Source organism: Phyllostomus hastatus, unplaced genomic scaffold, assembly GCF_019186645.2.
Source record: "Phyllostomus hastatus isolate PE091 unplaced genomic scaffold, TTU_PhHast_1.1 phas_contig_86, whole genome shotgun sequence".
Classification (NCBI taxonomy): Eukaryota; Metazoa; Chordata; class Mammalia; order Chiroptera; family Phyllostomidae; genus Phyllostomus; species Phyllostomus hastatus.
Window position 1 is genome coordinate 29,330,957 of NW_025333977.1, and position 24,997 is coordinate 29,355,953.

Here is a 24,997-nt window from a genome sequence, read left to right on the forward strand (position 1 = left end):
ACACGGAAATAATAGGGTCAGTGTGGGGGTTTCCGAAGAGTTTACTTCTGTTCTGATTCGGCTCTCACAAGTTACTTCCACGGCACTCACTCAGCCAACCCTCAGTTCATCATCGCTGAGCACCCTTCCATTTAAATTGCAAACGCCAGTCCTTAAAGGCCTTCCATGATTTTCTCCCCTGCACTTATCATCTAACATCCTATATATTTTACATATTTATTTTATTTATTGTCTGCCTCTGTCTATACATACAATGTTATTTCCATGAGATCAGGGATATTTGGGGGACGAGTGTATCTATCTTGCAGAAATGTATCACAGCATAGTACCTCTTGGCACATGGTAGGTACCCTGTAAATATTTGTTGAATAAACGTCTTTATAATTAATTAATATTTAGGTAGAGTGCATTTATATATATTTTAAAGATTTTATTTCTTTATTTTTAGAGAGGGAAGGGAGGGAGAAAGAGAGAGAGAGAGAAAGAGAGAAACATCAATGTGCGGTTGCTGGGGGCCGTAGCCTGCAACCCAGGCATGTGCTCTGACTGGGAATCGAACCTGCGATACTTTGGTTCGCAGCCCGCGTTCAATCCACTGAGCTACGCCAGCCAGGGCTTATTTTTTTTTTTTAAGATTTTACTTATTTATTTTTAGAGAGAAGGAAGGGAGAAAGAGAGGGAGAGAAATATCTACGTGAGAGAGAGAGATGTTGATGGGTTTTTGTCTTGCATGCCCTGACCTGAGACCTTAGACAAAACCGAGGCATGTGCCCTGACTGGGAATGGAACCAGCAGCCTTTGGGTTTGCAGGCCGACCCTCAATCCACTGAGCCACATCAGCCAGGGCAGGTACAGTGCATTTACATATTTCTCGATTTGAACAGGTTGAATAGGTTGATCTAGTCTTTACATTATAAATGTACATACATACATATACACACACCATGGGATGAACTCCAATTACATATCAGGTCTCCAAATTATATACAACATGGCATAATCCCTCAAATGTTGCATCTAGCACATATACTTTTCATAAAGTTAAAAAAGTAAAATATAAATTCCCTACAAGTATAAAAATATAATTATGCATAACTATATGAAAATGAAAGCAATAGAACAATGAATATAGTATTTAGAATGTTGGGAACACTGCATAAGGGGAGACAGGGGAAAGGAATCAGGAAACATTTTATATGAAGGTCAGTTGTCAATGTCTTATTTATTTAGTTCACAGATATGTATTACCCTATAAAATTACCGTGCAACTAAATAAACAGAGCAGTACAAGGGCTAGTAAGGAGAGCATGAAATGAACCAAAGAAATAATTACTCCAATTCAATATGTCCGAGGTTCTAAAACAATGAACCAACCAAATAACCAACTGACCAACCACAAAATGACTAAGACTTGTAGGCAGAAGAATTGTAGGCAGGATTCCTATTGAGTCCACCAATAGTTAAATTTGGACTATTTTTCTCACCCTCTCTAAACTTCAGCTTTTTCATGTCTAGACCCTGATAAACTCATTATTTTATCCTGAAAATTGAACTACACTAAGAAACACTGTAAACTGTTAAGTTCCATTCAGTTCTTGTCTTTTACAGGACAGAGCACTGGAATAGGAGTCAGCAGGGAAAAGTGCTAGTTCCTTCTCACTACTCACTGTTCTCTTGGGCAAGTGTATTAATTCTCTATTTCCTCAGTTTTGAAGTAAGGTAATATCTGTGCAGCCTAGGGCACAGGGCTGCTGAAGAATGAATGCAAGCAAAGGAAGCTGTAAATTACAAACCATCCTACACGAGTATGTAAACAGACGTTTCTCCAGTCCAGAAAAGATGTGTGATGATGATTTCCTGAGACCTCAGCTGTACAAATTTAAAGGGGGGGGGGAGGATTATTTATTATAAATGTTAGCATGTTACAATAAAAACCTTGGGGGAAATTCTAGTGTTTGATTTGAACGTGCTAGAAATCTGTGAAGTTAACAGCAGAGCCAAATATTTCCAATCCATTACATACTTATTATTACCGAACGATAGATTCAAGGAACTATCAATCATAGAAGTATTTGCACCACCATGGCAACCACCCAGTTGAAGATGGAACTCATCATATCTTTTTGTTAAGCCCAAGTTACTCGTTTAGTTATTTTCTACATTCACAAAGTCTCAGGAATGCAAGTGCATCTGCAAAGACACCTATTCATTCATTCATTCATTCATTCATTCATATTTATTAAGAACTTAGTATATGGGAGTGCTGTGCCAAGTGCTGAAATACACTGATGAATAAGACAGACATGGTCTCTATCTCCATGGGCCCAGAGTTCAGCTACCTGACAAGAATACATTTTACCATCCCAGACAGATAAATCTGTCTAGACTTTTGCTTTTAAAAGAAGAAAAGAAAAGAAAAGAAAACCCCCAAAGAATAAAACAAACAAAAATCCCCAAACCTCTACAATGATTTCATTATTTCCCCAATTCCTCTTTCTAAGAGTTCACATTTCACCTCTTCTAGTCAAACATTCCCCCCTCAGTTGTGAACTTTAATTCATTATATGACACAGATATTTCCTTCAAATATGAGCTTTGTGATCAAAGACACTTGGCTGATTACCAATTCAAGTGTCAGTTTCTTGAGATACTTTTGATTCATAGAACCATCTAACAATTTTTATATGTCATTTAGCTAGGCCCAAAGTTGTCATTCAAATCTAGCATTTTAGCTCAAGTAATCCATTTTTTTTTGGTAAAAAAATCTTTTCATGTGCCAGTACACACAGCAGTAGAAAATTGATAGGATAAAGCAGGTGTGAACTTGTATTCTGGTGAATCCTAAGACTTTTATGATACACATGATAACAAACTGAATCATAACATAACTACATTTGTAGAAAGCTTTTTGCAAATTTGCATGTTTTTAAGAGATCTTGAATGGAGAAAATGTGCATAACTTTCTCTACCTTATGACTGCTCATAATAGTGAGAAAGTATCCCTTTGTATAATCTCTGACCCCAGTTCTCCCCCCACAGCCCCCAGTCATCAAGGTAAATTGGCAGAAGGCACAACAAGCAAACCAGAGATGCAGCAGTTTGGAGGAGGTGCGGTTCTTTTGGGAGTAAGGCAAGGGGCAACAGCTGTATGTCTGCTTCTCTGATATCAGAAGTATTTGTGTAAAAATGGAAATCTCTGCCAAACATCTATACACTTTACATATATTGACCTTTCACAGGATTTTCTAGTTTTCATATTAATGACTGAAATTACTAAAAAATAACTATGAAGATGAGTTGTGATATGTGTCACACAAATACACCTGTCATACAAAGCAAAAGAAGAATGTCTCTGTACACATTGTGGACAGTGACTAAGGAACCCCTTCTAGCCAGATCTGCATACAGGTGTGCATCTCACTGGCAGCAGCACCATCATCAGCAACGGTCTGACTTGTAATTGGCTGGGCTGTGATTGGCCAGCTAAACCCAGAACAAGTCACATTATGAAGGTATGCATGGTTTCTGAGGAAAATAAAGATAATCCATACCACATTCCTTTTACATTGTTGTTGTTTTTTTAACCTAAAAAGAGCATCATTTAGTACCACATCCTAGGTCCAGAAAATATTTAACATTTTAAATTCAAAGACCCTTTTATTCAAAGTGGGTCTGCCAACCAGAAGTGTGTACAAGCCTCCTGGGAGCTAGTTAGAAATGCAGTCTCTTGGGCCCCATTCTTGACCTACTGAGTCAGAATCTGCATTTTAATAAAATCCCCAACTAATTTGTGTGCGCCATCAAATATGAGCTGTACTGTGCCTAGAAGGGTTATTTATGTAATAAATATATTTATATTTTATTTATATATTCATGTAAATATGTGGCAAAGCTAGCTCTTGCCTTTTGAAATGATAGCACACGAGCAACATCAGTACCAAGAGAAAAGCACAATGTGTATCCCTCTCCATTTATAAGATGATATAACTCTATTTTGAATGGCCAGAAGACATGGCATAGAATCATAGCACACACTGTTTCTTACAACAGGAAATTTGCTAATACCACTTGTAATTTTAATCACTATAATAAAATTAAAGAGTTGAGTGTAGCAGAATATATTTTGTATTGATGAAATTAAATTTTGTTTATTAGTAAGAGAATCCTTCTACATATTAGATGTGTGTTGGAAATTCAGTATTTGTTAAGTATTTTAAAAAGCTGAGTAATAATGATGATGTCAGTATACTGTGGACTTAAAAAAAATCAGGGCTAATAGTCTTTTGGTGATTCAACCATTCTTTTATAATCTGTGCAATTCAAACCCTGCTGCTCAAAGATGGGATAGGAAAGAACAAAATCAAAATAACTATAGACCCCAATTAAAATGGCTAATTGGTTTTTATCGTTCAATCACAGGAGTAACGTGTTGTTACAGTTTGCTCACTTATCCTTTCTGACACATTGAATGGGAGTAGCTGGTGCTCAGGGCCTGGGCTGTGGAAAGAATTTCAGAAGCTCAAACAGCACACCACAGGCTGCCAGGGGGAAGATCATTGAACTCTAGTGACTAGGAAATGGCAGCGATGTTCTTCCAAATGAACAGACAAGCTGGATACTTCAAATTGAACCTCCTATTAAATCGATTTAAGAAATTACACTAAAAGTAATTCACATTTGATTTTCTCTTTATGACAATGTTCTTCCAGTGATCCAATATTGTTTTTCATATTAAATGTACTTTCTAGAATTTCTTAGTCCCAGTAAGAAAACATTTGCAAACAAAAGTGTCTATTGCTTTTGACTCCTTCATACTTTTATCACCATCCTGGCATGAACTCCCTAAACCTCTTACCATTCTCAAAGCTAGTTTTATTACCTCCATCCCCCTCCCACTCCAACCTACCAGATACATTGCAGCCAGATTAATTTCATAAAGGCCCACATTGATCATATTACTGCCCAGTTCAAAACCTTACTGGCTTCCTACTGCCTGCTGATATCTGACAACTTTAGCTTTTTATTCATAGTCATGGAATATATTTTTCCATCTAGAGCCATATCTTCTAGTGGCAGGGAGAACTGTGTCTTTGCTTTGAGGAACCACATCTTCTCCACTCTGGCCCACTTGTGTGATGGAAAACATTGTACTATCAGGCTCTGAGGGTGGAACATACATCCCAGACTAAGCCAGCCAGGGCATTCAGTCCCCACGGGTCACAGCTGGGGATGGGCATATACCCCAAGGCAGCCAGCCTGGGCAAACGGACTCAGATCCAGGACAATTTGGGAGCAGATTGATTCTTCCTCTGAACTAGGTGTTCTAATGATGTAAACTTGAAGCTGTCAGCATCTAGCATTCCAAACTTGAACAGAAAATCTACCTGGGGGAGAGAGTCTAGGCAGGCTCCCAGGGGCAGAAGTGGAGCCATTAAATAAATCACATTTAAAGCTAACCTACTTACGAACTTCTAATTACTTCAGCCAGTATGTTCTCTTTTCCAAGATGGATTTTCAGTCACTAGCAACTGAAAGAATTTTTATTAATACAATGATCCTCCACAAACTGACTCATTTTTTTCAGTTCTATGCGTTTCCTCACGTCTGTAATAACTTTACCTTTATATTATTCCATAAAGATAGTCCAAGTTATACTCTTTCCTCTCCTTGTGTTTTTGGAATGAAAGCTCATTTATTTTTCGAGTTTAGTCAAATTCTATTATCTTTATGCAGCTTTTATTGATCCTCTAGATGAATAAATTCCCCTTGCTGAGAACTCATTTATGCCACAAAATTTTCTTAATTCATAAAGTTTTCTCTTGTTTATTTCTGTGCCTTTTTATCTTTTCATTAGATGTAGGCATATGGAGAGAAGAACCTTGTTTTATTCTTTGTTTTGCTTAAATAACTTACAACATCTTGCATGTGGAAAATTCTCAATAATAATTATGAAAACATAAATTATTTTGGGGGTATTTAGAACAGTATAAAAGCTTTGAAAATAAAATAATTTACTCTGAAAGCACATGTCAGATATAATTCTTTAAAATATTAATTAAATTATGTTGGTTTTATGTGGAATCACACAATACTAAGGCTGGAAAAACGCTTACAGCCTGTGTGGCCTCAGTCCCTCCTTTATCAAATGAAGGATGTGAGGACCAACAAAGGCCAGGGCCTTATGCAGGTGCTTTTACTCAGGTGAAACAAGTAATTCAATTTATGACTGAATAAAGAAATTTGGGGGTATAATTAACCCAAAATGCACTAGTGATGATAAAATTTAGTTCATGCCATGAAATGCTGATATCCTTTTTTTTTTTTTTATTAATTAGCAACCTAAGGGAGAAGATACAGTGGCTTGAATAGTTAGATTTAGGAAAAGCTAGCTATCCTTATAAAGGTTGGCAAAGACTCTTTAGGAATGTGATAGAATCAAAGGTTTACCTTGTATCAGTGAAAATGACCTGATTTTGCTGTGCAGAGAAAGAGGGGATTTGGATTTTAAAGAGTTCATGTTGGAGAGATGAGCAACTTTAAATAATGAGAGAGGTGATACAACCTGCAAAGAATCGGGAATTATTTTTGAAGGTAAATTCATGGCTTTTAATCCTGGCTCAGATAGTTAATTCTTTTTTCTTAGATTATCCTATTCACATTTACCGACTGCTACAACACGGTGGTGTGGGGGGAAAATCAAACCTTAAGGCTATTTTTGAAAAAGGAAATAAGATTTTGATGTGATTATAATGCCTATGGGCAAATGCTTATAAAATTATAACTTAAAAATAAAATACTCTCGGTACTTATTAAAGGCTGTGGCATTGTGTAGCTGGATGGGAGAGACTACTCTTTGTTTAAATTTCAAAAAGAGTAAATCACTAGAATCACTAGAATATTGTATATTATTAGACTTATTAGAATCATATTCCTTCTGGACTAATTCATTAGAGTTTTCTGAATTTTCAGCCTCCCCTTCCTCTTTATTCTAATCAATTGTCTATAATGTAATGAGAGTCAACATTCAAAATAAATGCAAACTAGTTTTAAAAATCCCTCAACTTTCTCTATTAATGAGGAGATAAAATTCATGCTATTTTCAGGACAAGCAAAGCTCTTTACCGTATTCCCTCAAGACCCCAAGTACAACATTATGCCCAGCATTATGCAGCTGTTGGCTGTCCCCAGAATATGCCACCCTGGATCACATGTCCATATAGGCTCAGGCCTGTTTCTCCCCGCATCTGCAGCTCCCTTGCTTTCTTCTCCTTCTCCCTTCTTCTCCTCCTGCTTCTCCTTCTTCATGTGCTAGGGGATCTGTTTGTTTCAGGTCTTTGCTTGAATGTCAGCTCCTATCTGAGGTTTTCCTTTACTCCTGCATGTCTTGTTTGTGACTGCATACTGGTTTTACATGCATATCATCAGTGACATCTCACAAGACTATAATTATTTATTTACAAATTTCCCTTCTCCAATGGGCTGAGAGCTCCTCAAAGGCTGAGCACAGTGCCTGGCACACTGTGAATGCCTACTAAATGCTTTTCAAATGGACAAACTTCTATCTTTTCAATATGTATTGATTTTCCTGAAGTGATGCAATTTTTAGTAAGTGTGTAAGAAACCTGTAAATACTAATCAAGAAAAGAAATTATGGATTTTATCAATTTAACAAAATAAGGAATTGTGCATTCAAAATAAAAGGAATCTTTTAAGCTCTCTAATGAGAAGTTAATTTCAGGCATATGGAGTATTAGCTAAATTAAGACCCAGAGGATGATAGAGTTGAAAGGGATGCTGGAACTTGAGGGATCAGGCACTTGATTTTACAGATGAAGAAACAGAGGCCTAGACAAGTTAATGAAAAAGTGGCTTCTGTCAAAATACTATGTGTAGCAGAATATATATGTATATAAGGAGTACATATATGTGCACACATGTATGCACACATATATATGTATAAGTACACATAAAATCCTTGCTATCTAACTTTCACTATATGAACACTCATTGTAATTTCTTGTAAAAAAATCACTGAAAATGGACTAACTTGTTCACTATCCAAATTCATTATCTAAATTAAAAACAAGCGTACAAGGAATTTGCTCACACTGTCTAGGGAAGACTCTTCAGTGGCCCCCGAGTCCTGGCTAGAGGACACACAGAGCGCTGCAGGCTCCTCGAGCCTGCCCCCCACAGGAGTGCGAACATGCTACGCACTCTCACTCTCATTTCTCCCATTCTCTCCCCAGTAGTCGACACTTTCAACACTACCAGTGATCGCTTCTGTGAGGCACCCAAGGGCGCTACCAGCCCAAGTCCAATTCAGATGTTATTTTTATTGTCTAACCCATTACTTTATTGTTTTTTGTTACACTGCATATTTCAGTGGGTGTAGTTGCTACTGAGCAGTCTCCATGTGTACTGCATGTAAATGCACCTATTAATGAGTTCATTAAGAATTTAATAATTAGGTAATTGGTGTTTTATATGCTGCATATTATGCAGAAATTCTTGGTGGTTTGTTATATTTGTGTTAAAGATTATTTTAATATTATTTGAGGAAATTATTTAAAAGGCTTTGATGGACTAAGGACACATGTTTTTGTGTTTAGATTAATGAAATATGGCTCCTGTTTGAAAATTTGCTACCCAACATTTTTTTTGAGAGCAGATTATATTCAGATAATAAAGACAATGAGAGATGCTTCTGTGTGTATATATATTTTTTATTTTGTACTGGCATTAAATTCTCCTAAAATGTTTCCATTGTCCTCTTATGATACTGTGAGTTTGAGTTTTATATTGGATTTGCATATTTTCTGAATTTTTCTAGAATCAGGTTTTGCCATGAAGTTTTTCCAATAAAGCAAAAGAAGGAAGAGAGGTAAACGAGGGCCTGGGGACTTCACTTCAGGGAGTGCAGAAGAAGTTGAACCACATTTGTATAAAGGGTGTGGGAAGAACATGTGTTTGCATAAATTTATCACAGTTAAAACCTAAGTTTAGGGCATGGATTCTGAGAAAAGAGTTTATAAAACTAGTTAACAGGATCCACTCTTTTTCTCTTTGGCATCTTAAGAATTCATGCTACTTGTGTCCCTTGAGTAGTACTGTGAGCCAGAGGCTAAGAGCCAACAACTCTTAGGTGACAAACCACAAGTTCTAGGCATTTAACATTAGGATGGCCACCTTGTATTTCTATCATCTGTAAGGCAGGGACATGAACCTTTACAAGTCTTGTTAAAACTGTGTGGTAGGGAGATCCAAACAATATCTGTAACTCAGCTGGTCCCAGGTTCTCCAGCTTTCAGGAGTTGTCCTCCTTTAGTAAGAGCAGTGGAGTGTTTTTGTATCAAATCCAATCCATCAGCAAATCAAACTCTTGTTTCTCACTTCTCTCTAAATGTGTTCTTTCCATAGCTTTCCATGGCTTTCTTTTCTCTTCTTCCAGTTACTCAGGCCAAAAATCTCAAATCATCCTTGACTCTTCTCTTGCTGTCAAACTTCAAGTCCAACCTATCAGCAAATCTTGTCCGCTTTGAAATAAGCAGACTACTTCTTTCTACCCCTCCAGCTACCACTCTGCTTTGCGTCACCATCATCTTTCACCTAGATGTGCAGCCCCCTTCCAACTGGTCTTCCTGCTTCCACCCTTGCCTCTCTGAAGACTCTTCTCCACAGAAGCCAGAATAACTCTTATAAAACACTAGTCTACTCAAATCTGAATCCTTAGGCCTGTAATACCACATGGTCTTCCCTTGGAACTTCTCTAATCTTGTCTTCTCTTACACTTCATTTTGTTCATCGGTTGGCTCCATGTATACTCAGGTCCTTGCTGCTCCTCCACCACCCCAGGCATACTCCAACTTTGGCAATTTGTACATAGAAGGCTCTTCTTCTAGCTATCTACAAGAATCACTTTCTCATTTCCTTCAAGCCTTTGCTCAAAAGTCATTATCAAAGATACTTCTCTCATCATTCTCTCTAAAAAAGCACCCCAATTACCCTCTATGCCCTATATCATGTGTGGTTGAAAAAGGGGCCACATACTAAACCTGACAAGCTCAGGGGAGGCCTGCATGGTGGGATTTACAAGTTCAGAGACCAAAAGTTACCACATAGAATGGCCCAAATATAAAAAAATTCCTCATTACAAGTGAGTCATTGCAGGTAGTTATGTGACCTAGGCCTATAGTTTCCTTGACAAAGGTCAGTCTTACCTTAAGTGAACCTGTGAGTTAATATACCTCATGTGAGGTAATATACCTTTGAAACATCAGAGTAATCTTTTCTAGATCCCTCAAGACACAACCATCAGCATGAGAGCAGGACACCACGCATAACCTCTATGTGCTGTAAATCTTAATTATTAACTATCCCGTACCCACCAATGTAAAAGTATGTGTCTCACCATTTTGTTTTTTATCCCATCCCAGAGATTTCCCAGTTTTGCTTTCTCCTGCCCCTTAATCTACCACCAATGGATTTCATGTAACCTCCTTTACATCTCCTCTTTTTATTTTAATGTATAAAATAAGCTGCAAAACTTCATTCTCCAGAGCATTTCCTCAATTCATTGAGATTTTGATAACTGTACAGGTTTGGACATTTCTGACATTGACCTGTATTTTAATTTTGTTTCATCGCTGTTGTTATCCTGTCCTCATATATATTTTTCTATTTATTGTTTGTGCCTCTGTGATTTTGTGACCTCTAATAATATATCTAGTAAGTAAAATGTTTTTCTGAGTTCTGTGAATTGCTCTAGCAAATTAATTGTACCCAAGAAGGGGATTGTTAAAACCTCCTATGTGTAGCCCCTGTGTAAGAAGCACAGGTGACACCTGGAACTGTGGTTGCTAGTTAAGCAGAGAGTAGTCTCATGGGATGGGAACCTTAGCCTGGGAATCTGATTCTCTCTCTGATAGATAGTGTCAGAATTGAGCTGAATGGTAGGACACCAAATTGGTGTTCAAGAATTATTGGTATTGTGGGGAACTCACACCCTATACAACATATACACTCACAATCACATATATTGAAATTCGTGATCAGAATCCTTAGTACTCTTAACTGAAATGCTAGAGCAAAGACTTTTTAAATTACTGCAATATCCTTAAGCAAATAAATTCATATATTGACACACAAATATATATACACACATACATACACACACATATATGTATATTTTCATTACATATGTGTTCATATCTTTGTTGAATAGATTACAATTCAGAAGAATTTCAACTAAGTCTAAGATATATTTACCTAGGGCAGTTCTCTGCTTCTATGTGAAGTATTTTCTCCACTTGATCTCTTGCTTTGCTTGCTTTGAAGTGTGTTCTTATTTTCTCACCCAATTCTGACTTTTGCTGATACAAACCAGTATTTCTGCCTCATATCCCATCTAACCACAACTGATAGCTACAACTGCTATGCTTGTCTGACTTTAAATAGCCATGGCTAGTCTGCTCTGTGATTTGCCCTGACAGATCAATTTCCATACTGTGTACTTCACATGCTATTTGGTGGCACAGCTGGTATCATCTCCATGTACCATAACTTCCTGCCCATTGCTATATTGTATTCTAAGTGCATTCTGTATGGTAGGTAAAAAGAAAATAACTCAAATCCCATCACAAACAGTTGATGGGGGACTGGTATAGCCTTCAATGAACATGTGGGGATATACACTTTTTAAACAGTCAGATGTCTCATATGGCACCAGATGTGAAGAAGGCTATCGAGCCACTATTGAGTTTCAAACCAGTCTTTGGGTCCCATGGTGTCACATCCATTGATTCTTTAGCTTCTAAAGAAATAAACTACTTTCTCAATAGTCATTGAATGGCAGAGCCATCTTCTCTTCCATGAAGCAGCCAATGTCAGCACAAAAATCTTCCCAGGAATATTTGTAGGAATTTAGTGGGAGTTAGTAATGTATAATCTTTTAGAAGACAATCTAGAAAAATGTATCATATTACAACATGTGTGTTTTGGCCCAAAATTTCATTGCAGGAAATTTGCCCTGAGGATATACTCATTGAAGTATATCATGATGTAAATTCAGGGGTGTCCACTGCAGCACTCTTTGAAATAGAAAACACTTGGGAAACATCTAAGCTCAGCAGAGTCTTCGTTAAAGTGGACTTGGGGAAATGAATTTCTATGTAATCATTACAAAAGGCAAGATGCGTTGAAGTGGAAAGGTGGCTCTAATACACTGGTGATGAAAAGAACATGCCATCGAACATTATGTGAAGTATGGACACATTAATTTAAAATGTTTATTTGTGCACAGAAGTTCAGAAGGCTTTATTAAAGCTATCAACAGTGATTAACTTTAGGGATTGGGATTATGGGAAGTGTGTGTGTTGCAGGGTGAAGGAGGAAGTGTATGGATGTGGAGGAACAATTTTTTAGTCTACTTTCTTTATTATTTGATATTTGAAAACAAAATTATTAAATAATTTTACAATAAAAACAATTAAATATTTTAATTTTGAAAAAGATGTTTTTTGAGAGGATCTGAAATTTCTAGAATGATAACATCGTTTGGGATTACTTTTACTGTCTATGCCAGTCTTGTGCCACTCTATGTCTCCAGCACCAAGACACATTTGGGGTCGAGACCTTTATTTCCTTATCTTCTCACCATAGTGGGACTAGTATTTACCCTCAGCTATGCTTTTTTTATAATTGGGTTTTCATAAAACATTCAATAGAGTTTAGTGATTTTAATAAATATCTAAATCAATCTTTCTTCTTTCTGTTATCATCCTCCCTCCCTATTTATTTCTCTCTCTCTGTCATCTCTATTTGTAGCTCTATTTTATCTGCAATCTACTTCTCTCTCTCTTTCTTTTTCTCTTCCTCTCTCTCATCTGTATAAATTTAGATATTGCAAAAGCCCCAGGATCTTTAACTTAGAAATGCAACTACTGGTTTGTTGATAAAAGGCCCACCATTTTGAGTCTCTTGACAGTGATAAAGGATATGAGCCATATTCTCAGGCTCTGTCCCTTAAATGTCTGTATGCTGCTTATGTCCCCCCCACAGCATCCAAAAGCTATCTCACTGCTGCATAATGTTCTCAGATGTTGACAGAACAAGGCTAGAAATAAAACTTCAAAAGCTTGGGGAAAATTCTGTTGCAAAAGAAACAAATAAATTATATTTTTTGTTTTCTTTTTAAATAAGTAAAAAGGAACAGAGAAACTGAGGGTTCCTGATGCTCCTTAACATCTGCTAACAAAGGTCCTTGGATTGGAAAGAGATTGCCTTCTTTCATGCTGAGAGAAGCAGAAATGGAAATTATTATCCTCATTACTTAGCTCGAACACTTGGGGATTTATTGACAGTTTAGTAAAAGCACATAAGGAAAAGGAGAAAAGGCTAAGCAGTGGTATTCAGGCAAGTCCTTCTTCAGCAGATACGATCACACGAGGCCAGGTGTCTTTTCAGGCCATTAAAAGGACTCATGGGAAACAGCTGTTTTCTTCTGGGGTCTCCTTCCCCAGTCCACACTCCCCTGCTCTTCTTCCCCAGACAACCTATCCAGCCTGCCCTCCTAAACCAGCCTGCTTGGTTTACTCTCCTCCTTCTCCCACCCAATCCTGCAAAGCAAAGTTTAACTGTCCCATGTTCTATGCTTTTGGGACTCAGATGTTGGGCAGATGTGTAGTGGAAAGAATCCCTGACTAATTTTCAAGTGCTTTGGCTTCAAGTGTTTCCTGAGAAGAGGTTATTAAGATCAAATGGCATAAAAATAAACACAAGAGCTTTGTGGCCTATTAAATATTACTATATCTAAGTTGTTGTTATTCATGTTCTGCCCTTACTGCTCAAAGCTCTGAGCTTGCTGACTTAAGCTACCTGGACTTTTGTTTCCTTGGCTATTGGCAAGGGTGAAGACAGTGAAGTCCTCTCCAGCATTGAAGTCCTGTGGTTTATTAAAGTCTAGCAGGTGCTAAATACCATTCGAACAAAGATTTCTCCAAAGCACTTCTTCAACTCAAGGGAGTGATTAATAACCCCAAGATAATAACAGAAGAGCTTTTGGGGGCCGAAGAGCAATGGGAAAAATTTTCGTTCTCAAATCTAGGTGCTGCTGTTGAATAGAGTTGGGAATGGCATGCTCAGCATTGCAGGAAAACATTATGGTAGGAAATTAATCCTGAATGCCTATTCCAGAGGCTAGCAACTCATTGTGTGAAGTAAAGTTTTAAGGGAGGTTTTCTTTTGTTAATGAACACAGCACAAAATCATTAGAATTTTTTAAAGAAAATGATCCTTTTCTGTTGAGCCTGCTACTTTTTCATTTTTTTTTAATTATAGCACCATCTCTTTCTAAACTACCAGAAGTCTTTCCATTCATGGGAACTATTAATATAAATTAGGAATGTGAGCTGCTTATTGAGAAAACCAAGGTGATTGTTCTGGTCCAATGGTCTAAGGCAGGGTTCAGTGTCCTAGGAACAGCTGGAAATCAGTGTCTGACCTAGCAGCTGCTCTTAAACATTCAGGGTTCTTGTGTTTTTCCAAGAAGTACCTATGAGAATCCCAGTCATCTGATTTACACAGAAAATTTGTATCTTTTCTGTGACTTAAAGGATTGTCTGCAGCAGGGATTAGGCAGCAGCTACAGTTAGGAAGATTTGATAAGACCAGTGCCCTAGATCATTGTAGGCCATTTACATTATCTGTCCTTGTGCACAAACCATCTCATCCCATCTTCCCATAAAACTGGTGAAGAGTCAGAGTAGGCGATGGCTAGTTTTTTCCATGTTCCTTCTATTGAGAGGTGGAGTCTGTATCCCTCTTTTGAAGCTGCGTTGGCCCTGTGATGTTTGTGTTTTAACCTGTAGAATATGGAAGAGATAGTACTATGCCCATTCTTGGGCCCATGCCATAAACTGTCAGTTTCTACTTCTTGTCTCTAAGAGCAATTTCTCTGAGAGCCTGTAGCTGCCATGTTAAAAGTCCAACTACTTTGAGGCTGTCATGCTGGAGGGACCACATGTGGGTACCTCAGGCTACTGTAGCAGACGAGCCTGGCCTTCCATACAGTCCTGCTAAGGCACAGATATGTGAGTGAGGCCATCTTGGAATTTCAGAACAGCTTACCCTCAAACAGTACCACTGAGTGACCTCAGTCAACATTGCATGGAGCAGACACATTATCCAGATAAGGTCTGCTTGATTTTCTGATCCACAGAATCATGAGCTATAGTAAAATGGTTGTTAAGTCACTAAAACTGCAGGGTAATTTGTTACACAGCCGTAGGCAGATAACTAGAACAGACAACAGTGACTCCATTTTATAGATGAACTCTGAGTTTCAGAGAGCTATTGTGAGTTGCCTAAGTATTTGAATCTAAACTCTCTTACTAGAAATGGTCTATTATGCCACATTTCTTCTTTATGATAATACTTTTTTCACTCTAAGGAATAGTCTTTTAAATCTCAAGATGTGATTTATTATGACTTACACTATTTTGAAAAGTTTAGGACAAAGTTGTTTTTTTAATGATTTTATTTATTTTTATACAGAGGGGAAGGGAAGGAGAAAGAGAGAAACATCAATGTGTGGTTGCCTCTTGCATGCCCCCTACTGGGGACCTGGCCCACAACCCAGTCATGTGGCTTGACTGGGAACTGAACCAGCTACCCTTTGGTTTATAGGCTGGCACTCAATCCACTAAGCCATACCAGCCAAGGCCAAAAAAAGCTTAAGACAAAATTTAAAACTCAATTTTATTAATCATAGATTTTACTTGTTCCCAGTTGTCTATTTCTCATATACTAACTTATCTTGCATGTTTTATTTTAAGCTGGTATATCTTTTTTGAAGAAAAAAGAGACATTAACAAACTCAATAAAATTCTCAATAACACCAAACTTAATTGATGGCCTGATTTTAGAGTTCTGAGATACAACACAAGGTATAAGTATGAGATATACTAATACTAAAATGTATTCGTTGTTTAGGTGACATTCAAATTAATTAGTTTACATTTTTGTTTGCTAAACAAAAATGTTTATGGCAACATTATCCTCTTGTGTTAATTCGAAAAAATAATTTTCTATCAACTTTGTTACTTCTCTATTTCAGGGGGATCTCAACGGACATTTGTAGCTAAAATCTAGCTGGGTGGTGAAGGAAGTGTCTTCACCAAACATTAGGGTTGGAGGCAGAATTCTAACACAAAGAAAGTTGATATATTTCCTATCTCCTCTCTCCAGCATTACACCTCTTTCTCCAATCCTAGGGTCCATTCCCACAAGGCCGTGTTCAAATTAGTTCTTTTTGTCTGATCATGTGTATTAAATATGTATTGAGCACCTACTATGTGCCATGAGCAGTAATAATTATTGAGGATTGAATCCGCATAAGAAAGGCCTCAGAGCATAAGAGGAAGAAATTATCATAAAAGTTGACCTTTAAACAATGCAGGGGTCAGGAGCACTGACCCCCCATGCAGTAAAAAATCTGCTTATAACTTTTGACTCCTTCAAAACTTAATTATTAATAGCCTACTGTTGACTGGAAGCCTTACTGATAAGTAGTTGATTAGCACTTATTTTGTATGGTATATGTATAGTGTATTCTTACAATAAAGTAAGCAGAGAAAATATTATTAAGAAAATTATAAGAAAGAAAAATACATTTACAGTATTTATTGGAAACCGCCCACCCCCACCCATATAAATGGACCTGCACAGCTCAAACCATGTGGTTCCAGGGTCAGCTGTACTCAGAAGCAATGTGATGCATTTTTATATTTTACCATCTTTCCAAATCCTGTGGAAAGCCCTTAAAAAAAAGGTTCTGCCTGAGCTGAGAGTTGACAGGTAAGTAGGAGCTTTCCAGGTGAAGGGTCTGGTGGAAGGAAGGACATTTCCATCAGAAGGCACAGCAAGTGAAGTCTCCTGGAATGTTCAGTGTGGCTGCCAGGGCAAGGGAGGATTCAAGGCTGGAGAGGTCATTGGGTTGTGAGGTTTTTAATGGCTAGGCAAGGTAACAGGATTTTTTCAAGTGGACCCTGTGAGCAATGAAGATTATTAAGCCAAGGAGTTAAACAATAAGATTTAATTTTTAGGGGGATTGGCCAGAGTAGAAAGACTAAACAGGAGACTGCTATGCTAGATACAGGAGTGACAGAGCGGTGTTCAGCCAGGTTTGGGGCATTAGAACTGGAGAAGAGGGGCCATGACAACCTGCTAAAAGTAGGTTTATAGATGGCCCCTGAGTATTAGGAAGTCTTCAATATAAAAATAAATACATCTTTAATAGAAAATCCCAGGATTTATGACAATGGAGGCACTGTTTATATGTCTTTAAAACAAATCAGGGAGAATGAATATGCCTTACTCTGTCTATTCTTCAGAATTTTTCCGATTGCCAGCCTTATGCAAAATACTTTTCTGAAAATAAATTCTAAACGAGTTTGTTTTGCTAGTCCTAAAATGGGTTTAGACAGTCAAAATAAAATAGATGTCTAAAATAAATATCTATTGTTTAATTTAATTTAACTTTAATTTTATTTTTTGATTTATTGGGATGACATTTAATAAAATTATATAGGTATTGGGTGTACAATTCTATAATACATCATCTGTATATTGCACTGTATATTTGCTGCCCCAACTCAAGTTGTTTATCACCATTTATTCCCGCCGTACCCTCCTCTACCTCCCACCACCCTCTTTTCCCTCTAGTAATCACCATTCTGTTGTCTGTGTCTATGAGGATTTTTATTTCTCTTTCTTCCCTCCCTCGCTTCCTTCCTTCCTTCCTTCCTTCCTTCCTCTTCCTTCTTTCCTCTCTTTCCCTCCCTCCTTCCCTCCCTCCCTCTCTCTTTTTCTCTCTCTTTCTTCCTTTCTTCCTCTCTCTCTTCTTTCCTTCCTCTCTCTCTGTCTACCCCCCCTTTTGCTTAATTCCTTCACCTTTTTGACCCAGCCCCTCAACCCCCTTTCCCTCTGACAGCTGTCCATCTTTTCTCTAAGTCTGTCTCTATTTTGTTAGTTCATTACATTGCATAACTTGAGCAAACTTTCTGCTACTGAAGAAAAAGGAGCAGGGAACCAGATATAACCAGATGAGCCAAAAGACCCAAGTTCATACATTGACAGCCACTGATTAGTTGTTGTGTGATGAGGATATAGGCACTCTCAGACCCTATATCCTCAGTGTTCTCATCTGTGAAATGAGGAAAACAAGACCTACCAGCTTGTCTCACAGAGTTGTTGTGGACATTAATTAAGATGATGGCTAGAAAATATACAACTGTCACTATTAACATCTTGCAGTGTTAATGTAATAATAGTGAACATTTGTCAGGTGTTTATGATGTTCCAGACTCTGTGCTAAGGAATTTGCATATATTCTATTATTTGATTTTTATAACTGCCTTATGAAATAGTAACTTATGAAACAGTTAGTACTGTGATCCCCATTTTACAGAGAGAGAACAGAGGCTTAGAGATAAAGGAGCTTGCCCACTGTCACACAAATGGTACGTGATGGAACTGGAACTCTAACGCAGGTGTGTCTCGAGTCCATGCTCGTTCTGACTGCACGACACTGCATCCTTCTGTGTAGCTCTTTGTAATTTACATACTGTTTCCAAAGACGTATCTACGTAAGAAATGCCTGAATAAGCCTTGTTGAGTACCTACCATATTTCAGGAATTATGTTTGGTATTCATTTAGTCCTCAAGTCAGTGGAGTATTATGAATTCTTGTTTTTTTTTTTTTTTATGAGGAAACTGAGGTTTAAATTTACACAATTTCCTCAAGATCACATAGAAAAAGCCTCAGGACTGGATGGAATAAGGACTAATCTAACATAATCTACTGGAGCTAGGATTTAGAATGAGGTCTTCTAATTCCACACAATTTTTCACTGCTTCACAGTGCCTCCTATGATCACGTGTGCATATACCTTCGTGTGCACCTTCAAAGGGAACTCTGTACTACGTATAAGTCTGTGACCTGCCAATTGGCATTCACTGCTCCTACCACCCGGACCTGCTGTTAGTAGTCATGGTCTCCCTGCAGCTTCCAAACAGCAGTGTGACAACAGAGAACAGCTTGGCTTGAAGAATGTTAGAATATTTTCTGACCTGTGTTCATGATGCCCCCTGCTTGTTATGCTAGCAGATCTGGTGCTGTCTGAGGTCCAGGTTCATGGAGTTGACTCTAATAAATATTGTTACATGTTGTTATAGTGGAGATGCTCAAACTTTATCATGCATATGAATCACCCAGAAAACTTACTCCCACCCACTCCCCAAGATTTTTATTCTGAGGGCCTCCAGGTGTGGCATTTTTAGTAAGCATTTTAGAAGCTTCTGATGCAGGCATTTCTTGAATGATATTTTGAGAAACACTGGACTGTATTCCTTTCTGCTCTCTGGCACCGTAACAATTCACATCCTATTGCACTAGATGTTTTTGGAAGGATTGGAATAAGCAAGACTGTGTGTAGTGTGATCTTTGCTATGAATTCAGAAATGTTTGCATTTGGGATTTTGGTCTGGTAACCTATTTTTTCTTGTGAGTTGTGGGTGACTTGTGACATACAGCACTTGTCATTAGCTCTGGAAATGTTATTTTGTAGACCTGGGTGCTCCCAACATCTCACCACAGAGTGGCTTGGATCCACATAATGTATCAGTAGACAAGTAAAACTGAAGCTATATAAAAAGTACATAATAAAGTGGAGGAAAGGGAAAGCTGGGAGTGCTCACCCTGAGAAATGCAGGTTATTACTGAATGTAATGAAGTACGGGGTGTTAGGTGCAATGGTACGAACAACATAGCAAAGCAAAAAGGAGCGTAAGCCATGAGGGTATGAAATATGTGCTGAGTTCAGACTGGCCCTTCTTAAGCAGGTTCTTGGTATAGCTCACGTCAATTTTCAAAATGCTCTTGTTTTAAAGCCTAATCCATCATACACAGTGGCAGAAATGAAGCTATTGCTTCTATTTCTGGTTAAATGAAATGTTTATCATTTAAATTATTTTGTGAAGTTCACAAAACATGGTTTATACTCAATGAATAATCACTTTTTTTCCTTTCAAATATTCTTTCAGAAGATCCTTCCCCTCTGTACCAGGAAAGGACCTCTGCTACGTTGTTCCAACTCAGAAGTAGCTGCTGTTCCTGGTTACTGAGTCAGCTGTGGCTGCCTAGGATGAATACATTCAAAATGCATCCCAACATGCCCAGAATATTACTGAGAATCTGATGCTAAGAACTGCCCTGAAAAAAACAAGTTCACTAAATCAGTTCTATAGGGGAACATGTAACTAATAAACTGTTTGTTGGGTGGATATTTACAAGTTAAGCCTAACCTCTGGTTAACAGCAGTATTCTTTACTTTCAAAAAACTTTTGGAGTTTTTATGTCTGTTCTAATGGGGAAAATCTATAATCAATTCTTAATTTCTCTTCTTTACAATGATTAAGAGTGAAATTAATCTTCACGGCATGTGTACAGAGTCTGGAATTTGAACATTGCAGCAATAGAACATCACAGAATAGCTTTTACGTGTGGAGTGGCCACCTGCACTTTTGACTTTGAGCAAACATTTTTTGAGAACCTCATATTTATAAGATGCTGTTCTAGAATTATAATAATAGTTTCTAATTTATTATATCCTTTGCCTAACATAGTACAAACTGTTTTCGGATTCAAATGACCCTCACTGACCTGCCCACACCCTCCCAGCGTAGCCAGGGAACGTGCCGGCATCCTGATTAGACTAGACCATTACAGGTCCACTGCACTGCTTCCAATCGTGCGCTAGAATACTCACAGTTTAATCAGCTTACTGCCCATGACTCAGACCAGAGACAGAGAGAAGCAGACAGCAAACTAGTGAAATCGGTTGTTCAATTCAAACGTCAGATATTGTTTTCTCTGGCCTAATTTTATCCAAATATTAGAGGATCATTTAATTACTTTTAATGAGATGAATTTTAAAAATCCTATAAAATCCTAAGTAGAAATCATATTTCTACATGGAAAATTCCCTTGATGTAATTTTAGGTGTTTACATAACTATATATGCAATATAATCTTAATTTTAAAATATCAAATGCATCTATGTAGACACATAGAAAAAAGACTGGAAAGAAATACATCAAAATATCAATGAAGTTAGGAGCTCAACTTCATTAGTTACTAGAAAAATATGAATTAAAACCACAGTATTGCAACACTCTATCCATCAAAATGGCTGAATTGAAAAAGAAAAACGTACCAAGTTTTGTTGAAGGTGTAGAGCAACTAGAAGCCTCATGCCCTGTCAGGAGGAGTGTAAATTGGTACGACCACTTTGAAAAACCATTTAGCTGTTTCTATTAAACTGAATGTATGCATATTCTATAATTATATCCTATGACCCAGCAATTTCACCCCTAAGAAAATATTTAACATAAATGCTCACCACAAAACATGTACAAAGTTGCTAATAGTGGAACTTCGATATTTGTAATTTCTCCAAAATGGTAGTATATTTACAGCTATGAGAACAAATGGTTATACAGGATAATATAAATAAATTTCACAAATATCTATGTTTTCTTAACTCATGTTGAGAGAAAGATGTTATATATAAATCAAAAGCAGACAAAATTTATTTATGGCATTAGAAATCAGGATAATGGCATTTATCTTTGGTGACAAAAGGGGATATCAAATTGGGAAGATTCTAAGTTGCTGATAATATATTGTTTCTTGATTTGGGAGGTGAAGCTGATTACACAGGTGTGTTTGTGAAAATTTACTTAGCTAAATACATGTAATTATTGCAATTTTCATTGTTTTTATACAACAATTAAAAAGATCCAAAAAAAGAAAGAAAAATTAATGGCCATTATTTCTCCATACTGAGATATGGGTAAATTTTAGAGTTTTCCAATATTTCCCATATCATAAACATATTACATTCTTATACTTAGAAAAATGTATTTAAGAAATCTGTTTCTATAAATTTCTTGAGATGTGTTAATGATTATAATAATGCTTTAAACTCCATGAAAATTTTTTTAAGTTTAAAGAAATCTCTCCTATCTGCTGTCCCATAGTGCTATGAAGTGATCACTATTTCCTCCTTAATTAGGTTCTCTTTGAGTCAGATTCAGAAACTGAATATTTTTCCAACATTCCTAGGTTACTTTTACTCACAATTGACTTTGAGAACTAGGCAGTGTGTACTGTTGCAAAGAGGAATGTCTTACAAAAGAGGAACAGAGTGGGGAGAAGTTTGCTCTCCCTGTTGGTCAGTCATTTCCCCAGTCAGAGGTGTCATTATCTAAAAACTTGAAAATATTTTCACTTCTGCAATGTGTAAGTGAATTATGAGATGTCAGAGAACATCATGATGTAACAAAGACCTGATCTATTCTTATGCAAGAAGACTTCAAAATACTATTAAAATAAGTGGTGATATGAGCCAATTGCCCAAACTTGCCCAGTTTGTGATTTATGTGAAATTATGTCAAGATGATCCTAGTTACTGCATTGTGCTCAGAGAAATATTATTAGTAATAAGACATTTATTTTAATCTAAATTCTCATTAAAGACATCATTGATGAATGTTTATTGATTACTCATTATCTACTGGGTATTAAAACATACAGCAAAGTGTCGAATAACAAGGCTAGTTTCATCTTCTGAACTCCAGTGCTTAGAAGATATTCAGATTCAAGAATATCTAACCATGGGCTCCTATATATAGCATATGTGATTAGGCTGATAATTTTTCACCTTAAATAGTTCATAATTGTAAAGCAAATTTGCATTTAATCTCAGATAGCAGCTTCCACACTAGATTAATCCATAGTGCATAATTGTGAAATTACTTTCAAATGAGAACCTTTACTGTTTTCTTTTAATCAATGCCACCTGCCTGCCTATTAGTAACCACAGTTGTTTATAATTTTTCCACTTTATGCTTGTGTAAAATGCCCTTCATTTAAAAGGTAGGTGAAAACAATGTGAAAAGATCTTTAAGATTATTCAGAAGGCACTTTCTGAATTTAAACTATATCATAACGAATCATTCACAAAACAACATTAATCATGATTATCTTGACTCAATTTTTGAATAAAATACAGTTCTTCAAAATCTGTTCAAACAAAAATTTTGAAAATGATAAACATTTCATTTGAGTGCAATTTTGAAATTTCTTCTCTAGGTTCTGCTTGAAAAGTCTTAAATGTGTTCAACTAAAGTTTTCTAATCATTTTTATTAATTGTTGATTGTGATATCATGGATACCAAAACTGAAGAAAGTAGTTAGGCAGAGATCAAAATATATTTTCTGTAGGCAGACTTCACCTGCAGCTAAGTCATCTTTCTACTCTGTGGATAAATAAATGCAGCATGGAGTAACCCTAGAGAACAGAGAATTTCACTTTCTTATTTGATAATTGCAGAAAATAAACTCCAGAAATGTCAAAAGAGGAAAGAGTCAAGTACACAGAGCTAGTGAGCAGCAGTTGTTTCCAGTAAAAAAAAAGGAAAAAAAAAGTTTCCATATATCCTACTCCCTTTTCTTTATTATTCCAAAGAATAAATCCTATTTTGTGAAGTGCATTGTCCTATGATAATGTAAGGAGCAATAAAATTTATTATAGTGTTAATATTTATAATTTTTATCAATGAAAACTTAGGGCTCCTTTACATGTAGTCTGTTTTAGCCAACCCAAACTTTTAGCAGCCCTCCTCAGGGTCTCTGACCACCCTTTGTACTTTTTCTGTTCTTCAGTTGGTTACCTCCTAGCTGTCACTTTTTACTATAAATTGCTAAATTAAAATTCACTTTATTGATGCAATTATGGTAAAGAGTACAGAGTCAGGGCATGTTTACATAATTTATGGCTCTGCCTAAAATTTATAGAAACGAATAAAGAAAATACCAAGAACAAAAATAGGGATAAAATGTCATCTTTAGGAATGCAAGGGGCATGATCATGAAGTCAGATTTCAAACTTACCAGATACAATACATTTGTATGAAGACAAATGAAGGTACTAAGATTTGTACCAGTAAGTGGGCAAGGAAGTGCCGGTGATGAAAGGGAGCCATGGGAGACAGCAAAGGAAGTGGCCTGTTTGACACTTATCCTTCCTCCACAGGCCAGAAGTGCTGATCTAATGAAAAAAAATCACATTTTGCTACCATTTTAACTCCCTAGGTGAGTTTTTAACAGGAATCTGGTGCATGGTAGAAGGCAAGATTAAGTGTAAAGAGGGGATGCAAATGATACTTGGTGGTGGTGGTGCTGGTCGTGGGAGATTTGCAGCTACTTCATGAAGACTGTGAAAGGTGGATTAGGAGGCTGAAGCTGGGGGACACCTAAGTACTATGCACTCTTTCTCTCCTTAGAGATAATGGAAAGGACCCAGAGCAAGGTACTCAAATTTTCACAGAAGCAGGCAAATGCAACCCACCTGAACTTTGACTACCAATTTCTCCAGCTTACTTTTCACACAGCCTCTAGTAACTGAATGACTAATTAAGAGCTATGGGTTTGTGCGCTGGGTTTTCAGGTCAAAGTTTAAGGGAATATTTAAACCATACCCAGGTAAGAAAGGAATGGAATTTTATTAGCAAAGTTCAATGACAAACAGTCCTTCAGCTAGATTGGCAGAAGGAGTAGAAATCCGTCAAAGTCAGTACGGTCTCAGATGTGTTTACTTCATTAGAAGTAGAAGATAATGAAACAATAATAAAGGTTTTGAGGAAAACAAATGTAGTTAGTCTTCAGGAGAGGAGTTGGAGACTTCTCATCATCTCTTCCTCCCCCTCAGGAAAGAGGAAAATTGATCTCAGATCCTACAGCATCATGTAGCCTAGGCTTGCTAGTGGGAAAAGTCCTGTGTAATGAGAATTAAAAGATAATTGCAAATGGATACATCTCTGTCTTCTGCAGTTCCCTTCCATAATGCTGCCGTGGTAGGGACCAAGAACCTTGACT